This window comes from Panthera uncia (assembly GCF_023721935.1).
Source record: "Panthera uncia isolate 11264 chromosome A3 unlocalized genomic scaffold, Puncia_PCG_1.0 HiC_scaffold_12, whole genome shotgun sequence".
NCBI lineage: Eukaryota > Metazoa > Chordata > Mammalia > Carnivora > Felidae > Panthera > Panthera uncia.
The window spans coordinates 28,047,376-28,060,193 of NW_026057579.1; positions in this window are offsets into that span (position 1 = coordinate 28,047,376).

Here is a 12,818-nt window from a genome sequence, read left to right on the forward strand (position 1 = left end):
CTGAAACAAGACGGGTCAACATCGGCAAGGGGGGTTTCGTTCGTCATGTAGACATTTAACTCCAAAGGCCTTGCAAGGGCCCCCAGATGCCGGCAGGAGCTGGGATCAGACCCTGATGGTCCCTGTGATGCTCTTGCTGAGGGAGCCCAGTCGCCCCCCCTCCATCCAGGGCAGGGCAGAAGGTGGAGGAAGCCCAGGAAGGAATCTTATGCACACACTAACTCTCCTAAAGACACAGAGCCTGGCTTTTTTTTGTGGAAAAATGCTTCTGCAGAGAAAGTACCCCAGTTCCCACAAAAGGGCCCCAGGAAAACCAGAGTTTCCTCCAAATTCTGGTACTGTCACCAAAAAACTCTGGGAAATAATTATTTGAACCAAATTTACCCCATTTCTTTTCCTCAGACTCTTTCAAGTGCTCAGGAGAATGGAAGCATTGCAAATCTCCAAGAGGGAAATTAAGTGTGAATATTAATTATGTTCATCTGGCCACAGTGTCTGATTTGGGGGAACACTTCTTCTTTGGGGGGGGTAACACCTCTTGATGCACCCCAGAATCAGTGTTTCACGGAACACAATTCAGAAAGTGCTGCCCTAAAGATATTTATGAACTTAAGAGTTCCCGAAGGAGCCTATCTCCCAATATCTAGATCTTTTAGAGAATTTTATTGATATTATTTCTTAATATATCGTAAAGAGCCTGCTTTTGAGGCAGCTGCGTTTCTTGTTGATGACGCACACCATGTATATGAGTGTTTCCCTCATTACCGTGGTTACCAGGAAGCTCAGAATTGAGTCCTGGCCCACATCCAGCTACTGCCCAGACCTCCAGAGGGACAATTTTGTCTTCTTACCTTTTCTCTGTTATTGTCTTGTCTCTTCTATTTTTCTTTTCTCTTAGCCATGATTCCTTCATGTATTCATTGTAAACCTATTTTACTGGTATGTCAAAACCCTCTCGAAAGAGAGGCTAGGGGTGCATAAATAAATGTAAACACCTGTAGCGTTGTTAGCAATAATGATAAGAAACACAGTTGCATTCCAAAGAAGAGGGGACTGTCCAAGAGACGTTGAGCATTAGCTCTTTCCTGACCAGGAAAAGAGGAACCAAGACGTGTTTCCTCTTGGCCTTAATCGTCACGTTTAAGTGTTTCTAGTCTCTAAAGTCAGAAGACGTGCCTCCTTCCCTCCCCCCACTCCCTTGACAGACTGGAACAAAACCACCCTCAAGATCAAATAGATTACATTAATGACACAGAGAAAAGAGGATGGTCTGTGCCCACTCTCTGAGCTCCCCAGACAACAGGCTTTTGTGCTCAGGAGAGAGACGGGGGCCGGGGGGCACTTGACAGGCTGCATCCACTGGACAGGGCCTGCTGGGCTCGCACTCGTGCCCTCCAAGTCTCCGTGAGTTGGGTGGACGGAGGCCCTTTGATTCTTGGCCACTGCCCCCACCACCGAGGAACCCTGCCTGCCCAACACCCAAATAGCCACCCCCAGGGCCTTTCGAGGCCCCAACGGAGAGGTGGAGTCTTCAACAGGCCCCACCCTATTCAAATATTCTGCCTCCAGACAAACTCAGCTTATGGCCCCTTCTGACAACTTGACTGTGAAGTGACCCACATATGAGAAGCACTCTCCTGCAGGCCTGTCTTCCCTGAGCCGGAGCTGGAGATGGTCACGCATAAGGCCCCTTGTCCCCATCTCTGGACGGTAGCCATCTTCTCCCCCTTTAGCGCTTCCCTCATGGATGGTGGCCCAGGAGCAGACCAGTGGCTGCCTGAATCCCCTTGGATTCTCCGTGGAGGCCACAAGCCCCTGGTGGGCTCTCTCTCTCTTCTGTTGTGCACACCCCCTCCCCCACACGCTGAAGGACGCTCCTGGGCGGAGGCGCAATGGCTATGAAAACAGCTGTATTCATAAAAGCTGGGGAAGGTGCTGCTCAGACCCAGAGGGACAGTGGAAACTGTCCGGATTAGACCTTCCCTCTCTGACTCCATCAGCACAGCCGGTGCCACATCAATACCAATCTCCTTGGCTGTGCGTTCTAGCAGGTGTGATGTGCTCCTTGAAGACTGGAACCTCATGGAATTCACGACTCCATGTTTACGCCGGGGCCTGCCTCTGAGTATGACCTAACAAGTCCAGAGGAAAGGCGGTAAGAAGGGGGGAGAGAGAGTGAGGACTTCAGAGTTTGGGGAGGTCAGACCCTCTATTTTCATGACCTCCTTCAATCTTCACAAAAACCTTAAGGGTGTAGATGTTATCGTTAACCCCGTCTCAGAAAAGAGCAAATGAGGCTCAACGGGGAAGTAACTAGTCAAGTTTGGACCAAGTTCCAGCCACTCTCGAGGCCCTGACCCTCCTCCGGCTCCACCCAGGGCTGGCCCAGGAGTTTCAACTTTATCCCAGAGGCAGTGGACCATGAAATCTTTCTGAAAACTTCGGAGTTGACTTTGCAAAGCAGCGTTCAAATTAGAATAGGGATTTTCCACTACGGAATTCTCGGCTTTCCGCAGCAGCTCTGACCACACATCAAAGGCATACTCTTAGAGCAGTTCTATTTGTTGGGCACGTAAGTCAGAAAAAATCAGAAAACATCTAGAGAGAGAGATTCTTCCCCATCCTTCTCTACACGCAGGTTAGTGTCCTTCTGCAAAGCCCAGACTTCATTCCGCAGAAGTCCCCAATTCTCCTGGGAGAAGAGGAAAGGAGCTATCGGCCTATCGGCCAGGTCAGCTCACTTCAATACAACAGACAAGGCCTCATGAGGCAGCCGTGGGCACCCAGGGGACCCCGAGGCCGCAGACCCCCATCCCTGGCCCACTGGGCACTAGCATCCAGACGGGAAGTTGGAGCAGAAATAAAGCGTTCCCAGGATCACCACGTGCAAGGAGAGGTTTATGTGAGGCCTGTGAAAGTTTGACCGACCCTCGGTTGTAAAAACTGCAAGGAGATTTATTTGTGGCTGTCCCTTCTGTGGGTGTCTGCTCCAGGGGAAACAGCAAATCTTTGTGAGGGACCTATTGGTTCCTGTGTATGGCTTCCTCTGCTTAAAAGAAGAAAAAAGAAAGTCATTTAAACTATTTAATTGGCCTAATTTGTGTTCTTAAAAAACGAAAATGAAAAAAAGCTGAGATTTTATGGGTGGTGTTACATTTTTAACGGGCAAGTATCCCAGGCCCATACTTTTAATTGGAAAATGTCAAACAGCTGGTTGTTTTAGGCTCAGAAATAAGAATAATACCCACCGTTTGCTTCAGGGCCACGGTTTACAAAGCGCTTCGTGTCAGAGACTCTGCTTTGCTACCAGCACGCGTGGAGATTAAGTTATGATGGACATGTGTATCTTCACCATAGTCTGTTCCCGAGATGCTTCGAGTCAACCAGCAGGCTTGGCTCGTACAAGACACAGGTGTAAGGCCTCACTGAGGTTAAGCTCTATCACAGACGGGGCCTCCAAGCACTTGGAGCCTTTCCGTGGCTGAGACTTTTCCGGAACGTAGCCCCGTCATCCTGCGGTTATCTTAACGAGGCCTGGAAGTTCGGCCTGTCCCCATGCTTCTTGGCCACTTCTGGGGGACGAAGGGCCACGTTCGCTCATCTGAAGCCGGACGTGTCAGGACGAGGGCTGGGCCAGAGGCGGGAACGGACTAGCATCCCGTCTTTCGCCAGCATCCTCCTCTCTGCCTCAGGCCTCGTCTCTGTCGTCCCTGTGCTTCCGTTTCCTCCCGTGCGGAGACTGAATCCCGCCAAGTCCCATTCTCAGCACCACGCCACAGATGCTGTGTGATCTTGTGCGAGAATTACAGGCATTACCGCACTATTGTTTCGTTATTGTCACAGACCTTGGTGACCGCAGGCCCAGGCCCGGCTGCCAGCTCTATCTCTTGCTGTGAAACCGTGGACACGTCACTCCCTCTCTCTCGACCTCTGAGTCCACGTCTGTAAAATGAAGACGGTGCCCTTGGTCAGGGCACCTTGGAGTAAAGCCACCAGACGAGCACAAAATAAAGAGCTCGCGCTAGAATGTAAACCGATGCCCTGCCCCCTTCATTGAGAAAGTCTTGCTGAGAAAAAAGCAAAACCAAACAAAACAGCTGGACTAGACAATATGCTGAATGAGCAGTGGTGCTGTGTTAGCCCTTCCATGACTAAACAACATGATTCCAACGACATTCTTATCCTACTTATGAGATAAACTGGGACCTAGGAAGTGGGTTTGATTCAGAATTATTGCTATCCAGGTGGGGCCACTATTCTAATTAGCCCACGGGGCTTCACAGGGGACCTAACATGGCCCAGCACGGCCGCACGTCAACACGGTGATCCCTTCCCAGGAGCCTCGCAGCTCGATGGGCAGATGAGACTTGAGCAAGAGTTTATCAAGAACTGGCCAGACCTGTAGCCCCAGACAGAGCCCATCTGTAGAGGAGTCGTGGAGAGAAAGTTCCCTGAGACCAGGCAAGTGGGGAGGGCTTCCTAGGTGAGATGGCATTTGCATCTACGTTGTTAGTAATAACCTACACTCAATAAAATGCAGAGAGGTCCACGAACACAGTGCCTTACACACATTATCCTTGTGTTCATTTTTCTGTCATCTAGAAATGAGCTCTGGGGCCCATTTGTGGGACATCCGCCAACTTTCTCAGGCAGGTAATCTAGACCTCTTACATATAGTCACATTCCTGCTAACACCTGGATATGCTTGGACAGAGGCAAGCATCGACATGTATATCTACGTGTAATACAATATACAGTAGTATTTATGCAGGTGGATCCCAATGGCTGGTTTTGGTGATGCCTCTAACTCAGTCAGCCCCAAATCTCAGCCAGGACTCAGACCTGCTCTTGAAATGCAAACCTGTTCTGGTGTGTCATCAACTCCGTCCTCTCTGCATCCAATTGGCTTTGACAACTGGAAAGTTAGATGAGCCATCAGGCCTTTTGTTCATTATCCACACTTCGCTGAAATTATTAAGGAAAATATATAGGTACATCTGCTGGGAAACTCTTTCCTCCCCTATAGTTCAGAATCTCGCATTTGGGGATATTTTGTCATATTTTAAGTCACCTGATGATAATTGAGGGCCACGTCTGCCCCTACGGTACTCTTTTACCTTCCGGTTTCAGGCATGAACTTTCTTTCTCCTTGTCCCTCTGCATTTCTTTCCATTTGTCTGTCTTTTGGTAGACTTTTTTTTTTTCTCTCTTTATGGTTTTTCTACACAATCCACTGGCCATGTGATGGTTTAAATTTAACTTTCAACTTTCAAATTACTCTGTGTGTGTGCGTGTGTGTGGTTTTCCCTGTCTAGAAAGGAAATATTCCCATGGGAAAAGATAAGTGTGAAACGAGGGTGGCTAGGGTCCTATCTTTGAGGTGTCCAGACTCATACAAAGAACTTTTTAATGAATTGTTTTTCCTGAAAAAAAAAAAAAAAAAAAAAGGAAGACATGTGCAGTCTCTCCCCCAGAGGGTTCTGAATTCTTGGCTGAGGAGGATAGAAAGAGGATGCTTCCAACCCCTCCCCCTTCAAATCCTAAATCTTTGAAAGCTACCCTCGGATCAAGCAACGTTTTCTTGCAAATTTTGCAACGAGAATTCTAGACTTTTTGACTACAAGGCACATCTGAGCTTACGAAAGGAGTGAATCGCTTTGGGTCTGGGGGGCCCTTCTAGAATCCTTGGGAAGGGCTCCTTTTATTCCTGGACCGCCTTTGATGACACATGACCTTTGACTCTGATCAATGCATCCTCCTCCTGGGGCAGCAGAGAGGAGATCAAATCTCTCAGCGCCCAGAGGAAGAGCCGGCCGTTAGGCCCTGACCTCCCGCCCTGCCCCTAACCTCACTGATAATTGAGTTTTCCAGCCATGCTCATCAGCAGGGTCGAAACACAAAGAAACAAGCCCCTCCTGACTCTGTCTTTGCCCAGATGAAACCTCCAGCCAAATCTGTTCAGCTCACACCAACATCCGGCACCGGAACACTCCGGAGAGCCGGCGTTTCTGGGAGACGGCTCCCCCATTCCAGCCTGGGCCCCCTGACCCCACCCACATCCCTGCTGCAGGCTGCCGCTCCGACAGCATTTGCTCCTCCTAAAAGAGTGCTCCGAGAGAGAGGCCCTCCTCTCCTTGAAAGATTGCACGGCGATTGAGAAAGCACCCCCACCCCCAGTGCCTTCTGTAAAAGCACATTTCCCAGACTCTCCTTGAAGGCTAAAAATTTAAGAAACTTTCTCCAGGGCACGTGGGGGGCCCAGTCCGTTGAGCGTCCGACCTCGGCTCAGGTCACGATCTCGCAGTTCGTGGGTGCGAGCCCCGCGTCGGGCTCTGCGCTGACAGCTCGGAGCCTGGAGCCGGCTTCGGATTCTGGGTCTCCCTCTCTCGCTGCCCCTCCCCTGCTCACACTCTGTTTCTCTCTCTCAAAAATAAATACACATTGAAAACAATTAAAAAAAAAAACCTTTCCCTACCTCACCTTCAATCCTTGTGAAATTTCTTATTTTAGAATAAAGGAAGGGATGAATAACCTTCTTCAGAGCACCGCCACCCTAGGTTTGCCCCCCTCGTGGGAGGAGTGGACAGCTAGCATCACGTCCGTGGCCAGCTGCTGAAGAAGCAGGAGGTGATGGCTGGGAGGCTGGTTGCACTCAGTCTGTCTGTGGCTTATGGCTCACTGGGGACTGGTTCACAGGCAGCCAGAGGAGAAGCCCTCCCTGTGTGGTTTATGAATAATAACAATGCTTTTCCCACCTTGCATTTTACATGGTCTCCTCTGGCCCTCACCCCACCACCACCCCACGCCACCCCCCACCGAAAGAACCATATTATGTCCCAAGAACCCAAAGGGTAGCAGACTTCTCCAAGGTGACCCGTGCCCAGACGAGGTGGAGCTGAGCTCTGGAGCCAAGGCTGCGGACTCCGAAGCCCATGAACTCTTTGCAGCGTCTCCCTGCTTCAGGAGGAACACGCCAGGGATAGGGGCTTGGAGGCAGAGGGAGGGACCAGGTGTGGAGGGCCTTGGCTCTCTGGCCAGGACTTAGGGCTTTCTTCCAGAGCCTCCCGGAGTAGCTGCTGCAGGGAGGTTATATATGTGCAGCGTTGAACAGTCAGGGTATTTCCCCATCTGGAAACTGGAAACTGGAAAACCTCATCCGAAACAGCGCCTTAGCACCTGGGCCTGCCAGACGCGCCCTCCCCAAAGATGGGACCCGTTGGCATAAAACCCTCCTTGCCATCACCGCTATTTGCCTTCTTGCCTGGGTGGTGCGGAGCTCCTAGGGGCCCTTTGCTACAAGGTCCCTGTGCTGCCTGTTTGGATGTAGAAGGTCCGGGAGTGAGGTGCGAAGCTGTGTATTTACCAAGTGCCCGCAGGTGGTGATTGGCCATGGACAAGTTTAAAAAGAAGAAACACACCATAAAAGCCCCGCGCCCCCCCCCCCCCCCCCCCCCGCCCGGACACTGGGAAATAATAAGGCTCCTCCTGCAGAGTCTGAGAAGGTAGGTCCAAGGGGGAACCAGGAACCTGGATTTTTAACAGAAACTGAGCCAGGATTGGGGTGGGGTGAGAGGTGGGTCACGCAAGTGCAGGGTCCGATTCTTTATTTATAGGTTTGCTCCGTTGTCCATCATGGATATGCTTACGCTAATTTCTGATGTTCTCTATCTCGGTGTCTGGGCTGCTTGGCCCTCCTTAGATTTTGCACCCTGGATGAGTTCCTCACTCTCCTCGCCCTAGTCTTGGGTCTGAACAAAAGCCCCAGGTGACCCCAAGTCCAACATAGCTCAGCACCACCTTCCAAGGTCTTGCCCGCATCTCCGGCATCAAGCCCCTCCACTCTTCACACTGCCGATGGCCTCAGCCATAGGCACAGCGTCTGCACCCCTACCTACTGCACCCCTCCCTGATGGCCAGGTCTCGGCCTGGCCCTTGGACATGCTCTCCTGCAACATCCTTGTTTCCTCTGGGATCCTCACTCCTCCTGGCCGGCTTCTCCTCCTCCAGCACCAGCACAACCTCCCTCGTGCGCTAGGAGCTAGGAGCCCTGCCACACACTCTCCCATTTAAACCACCAGACACTCAGGGTGCCTGGCGTATGCAACTCAGGACCTTGGGGTTGCGAGTTCGAGCCCCATCTCGGGTGCTTGAATGAATTGATGAGTGAGTGAGTGAGTGAGTGAAACTCAGGACACAATGGGATGAGCACAGGCTTTGGCCTCACAATACAAACTCAAGCTTGAATCCAGATCCACTGCTGACTACCTTACCACTCCCGACAGAGACGTAACACTTCCGGGCTCCATTCTTCATCTGTAAAATGGGGCTAATCAGGCCCCCCTTGCAGCGTCGTGAAAATAACCGAGTGTCGGCACCACAGTAACCGATGGGCCATAAACTTAGAAAATACTAGGGACCGGCTGGTAGATCTTCCCTTCTCACCATCTTCTGGTGCTCTCTGCTCTCAGGGGTGTGCACTAAAGCCTCCTGAGGCTGCCCGTTGTGGTTCTTGTATCATGGCTGAGTTGGGTTTGATGGGCGGTTAATAATGCTCAAGGCTGAGATGAGAATCAGTCCCCAGATCAACTAGATGTTTCGCACCGTCTACAGCCAGACATAGCAAGGAATTAAGGTGGGTCTTTGTTGAATGTTACTGATTCAACCCAAACGTCAGGATCATCATCTGGTGTCCGAGCTTGTGTGTGGTGTCAGTCTGCCGCGAGGACTCCTAGACACGGTCACAGATAGAGTCTCCTGAAATCCTCCTGAGGCTTCAAAAGTCATGAAAAAGATCTTCCTCCAGAATAGATTTACCCTGACCCTCCCTGTATTAGTAGCGTTCTCCAGAAGAACAGACGTATAGAGAGGAGAAAAAGAGAGAGGACAAGGAATTGGCTCATTGAAAAGTGGATCACCCCGTGATCACGGGTGCCGACAAGTCCGAAATCTGCAGGGCAAGTCAGAAGGCTGAAGGTGCAGGAAAGACTAGATGCTGCCATCTCGAGTCCAAAGGGCATCTTAACATAGACTTCCTTCTTCTTTGGGGGACCTCATTCTTTTTGTCAATGCCTTCAACTGAGTGGATGAGGGCCACCCACACTACAGAGGCTAATCTGTTTTATGCAATGTCTTGGATTCAACACTAATCACCTCTAAGATATATCTTCCCAATGCCAACGAGACTGGTGTCTGACCAAAAACTGGGTACCATAGCCTAGCCAAGGTGACACAGGAAGTAATCATCATACTCCCTGAGTTTACACCACGAAATGAAATCAGCCCCTCAGACGGTCAACATGTAACCAAACAGGAAACAATCGTGGGAAGGTGCTCTGTGGGCGTATGGGTAGGGTCCCACGAGCAAAGGTGCCACTGGGATGAGAGCTATGACCAGCCTGCTGCTGGAGAACAGCCAGGAGATGCCAGGCGCTCTACTAGACTGTAGGGAAGTCCCAAAGATGCCTGACAGAGTTCTCTCCTCAAAGACGGATTTGTTCACCAAACACTTTTGGCTCTCCAAAGTATCAGGCATCTCGACTGGACTCTGGGGTGAAGATATGAGTCTGACAACAGACCTCAAGACCTCACAGTCCAGGGTGGAGGCAGATATCCAAAGGACAAGAGCTATGACAGCACGGGAAAAGCAGGTCTGAGCACCTCCACTCGGGGAAGATGTGACCTTGTTTGTGGGGATAAAGAACTAGCACCAAACACAGTGATCATCACCCGGGAGATGAATAAGGAGAATTCGGTGATGTACAATGTGAAAAATTTTGCAGCATTTAGAAGCAAAGAACTAGGTGTAGGCACGGCATTAGATTTTAAAAATGCAGTGCTGAGGGGCGCCTGGGTGGCTCGTCGATTAAGCGTCTGACTCTTGACCTCAGCTCAGGTCTTGATGTCAGGGTTGTGAGTTCAAGCCCCACACTGGGCTCTGCGTGGGGCGTGAAGCCGACTTAAAAAAATAAAATGAAAATAAAATAAATGCAGTGCCAAACGGGCGGAAGAAGTAAGAAGCCAAAGAACGGATAGCGGAGTGTCATTTATATAACTTAGACATACATCGCACAGGGCAACGTGCTTCAGAGACGCGCCTATGATTTCAGGGGTGCAAAGCAGATGCACTGAGACAGTAGTCTGTGCAGAGAGGGGGATGGGAACGAGGAGGGCTGAGCACATCAGTGGGAAGAGGAGCCTGGCAGGGACCGGTGAGAGATGTCTCATGAACTGAGGACTGTGCGCGACTCAAGCCTCTGCACGGAGTTCTATAGAATCTCCACATTGACCACCGCGGGAGAAAAATGCCCATGCAATACCACCTGGTTACAATGATTTGGTCCATGCCTGTCTTCCCTTCCAGACAAGAGGTTGGCAAAATGTGGCCCATGAGCCAAATCCAGCTCACCGTCTGTTTTTGTAAATAAAGTCTTATCGACACACAGCCGCACTCATTCACTGGCAGAGCGCCCGTGGCGGCTTCCACAGTATAGTGGCAGCTTCCACACACACTACAATGGCGGCTTCCGGAGTTGCAGTGGAGACTGTGTGGCCTGTAAGGCTTAAGGTATTTACCAAGTGGTCCTTTCTAGAAAGACTTTATCAACCCTGTTTCAGACTAAAAGCTCATGGCAGGGGCCACAAATAGAGAGAAAGGAGGACCCCGCAAATGGTGATATGGATACGGTGAGCAAACACCAGACAAGCACACGAGCATCCCAAGACCAGACTACAGAACTCAGGCCGTGAGTAGGGTCATTCAGTTCTTGGTGTGCACCGGGCCTTTGTACATGCTGCGCTTCTATGTGGAACACTCTCCACCCCTGCTTTTCCTGGCTAACTCTGGAGGCCTCTCTGGCCCCCGTCCTCAGGTGGTGAAGCCCTGCGGTGTGCTGTCCTTACATTCTGCACGTTCTGATAGTACATGGCACCCCGGTAATTATGTGTTCAATGTCCACCTTCCTTTTTTCACATGGGTACGGACCACGTCCTGCTCCATTCTGGACTCCAAGCAACTATAGAATGTGTAGGGGAAGGGCGAGGAATACGATCAGAAAAGACCCGAGGAGAAATGACAAAAGGCCTGCGATGCCAGAGAAGTGGATGCTTTCACCCAAAGGACACGTGCTTAGGCCTGACTTCCCAATACAAAGAAAACAGTCTGCTTGAAGAATGATTGACCTGGAGCTACAAGGAGCCAGATCTAGGTCAACCCAACTCCCTCCTGGAGGCTGTGCTGCCCTATTCCCATCTTTGTTCCTCTGTGAGACCAAGACTGCTCATAGAGCACAGAATGCTCTATGTCTTAAAGGCTGGTAATGTAGGAAAGCTGAAATCAGGAAAGGGGTGCCAAATTTGCAACACAGATCACCCCCGCCTCCATCCATCTCCAACCTCCAGGCACTGTTCCGGGGGCTTTACATAAACTCACCCATGGAATCCTCGTGACCAGTGATGTTACAGATGAGGAATCCACGGCACAGGGAAGGCTAGCCAGCCTCCAGCCCCGGGTCACACACCTCTCCAGCAGCAGAGCCAGATTTACTCCCTGGGAGCCTGGTGACAGAGTTTAGGCCCGGACCATCACTCGATGCCACCTCTCACGTAAGATCGCTGGTGGCCTTCTCACGTGTGACATTCAGGTTCTTACGTGCTCCTTGGAGCACCCTGTGTGTGGGGGTGGGGGGAAGGGCCACCTAGCAGGCGAGAAATCTAAGAAGCCAGGTGCTCTGAGCAGCATTCTAGACTCTTCTGTACCCCTGCTACCAAACCCCAAGACAGTGCACCCTTGCAAAAGGCAAGTCATTCCACATAGGAAATGCTCGCCCGGTACTAGGCCAGGCCAGGTCCCAAGCTGGGCACCCAGGAGACCAGAGAGAGGGCAAGACTGGACCAGCCCCGGAGAAGGCCCTGGGCCTGTGGATGGTAGGGCCTGGAGACACATATCTGGAACCACGGGGAAAGTCAAGGTGCAGGGTAAACCCCTAGGTGTGGTCATTTCCTTCGACGGTTATCAAGGAGTCTTCCTGGAGGAGAACGCAGCTGTCGAGTTCCTGAACTGAGTCCCACGTTCCCACATTTCTTACCCAGTAGCCAATAAAAGGACGCCCTGGGCTTCCTCTGCCCGTTGAAGGAGACTTCATACCGGGTGCCCTGGCCCCGATTCAGCCTTGGTGCCGGCTCCCAGCTCAGCGCAAAATGTCTACACCCGGTCCACTACCCGACAGCTCTTCCGTCTCCAGCCCTATGACCTCCCTGAATGAGGCACACGGACTTTGACCCTCATGATCACCTGGGGACCCCGCTGGAATTCACGGGCTCCGGCCTCTCCCGGTGCCCCGCCCTGCTCAGGCCTGGGAGCACGGGCAGCCTGGGCAGTCTGTTCTGCTTCCGACCGTGGAAGGCGGCAGCCGGTTGAACCCTGACCTTTGCAGTCATCCGCTGGCCTGCAAGCCAAGCTGCCACAGACACACAGCAGCCAAGGCGGCCACACCATCCGCTTAGCAGTCACCTAGACCCATTAGACTCCCCTGGACGCTCTCCGGGCTCGTGTTTTGGGTCCTGGAGGCACAAGGTAACGACACCAGCATCGTCCAGAAACAAAAACAGAATCTTTAGCTTCCATCCGTTGGAGGATCTTCCTGTTCCCAAATACGATAAGGGAAGGGGCCCAAGGGGACCCCTTGAGTGCGATCTCTGGGGTCTGGACTAGAGATGCAGCACTGAGCAGACTGTGGGCCACCGTCTTCCCGGCAAGCCTGGAGCGGGGTGGTTAAGAAAGCCCCTCTCCCCTGCTCTGCACACCCACAGGACCCTGGTCA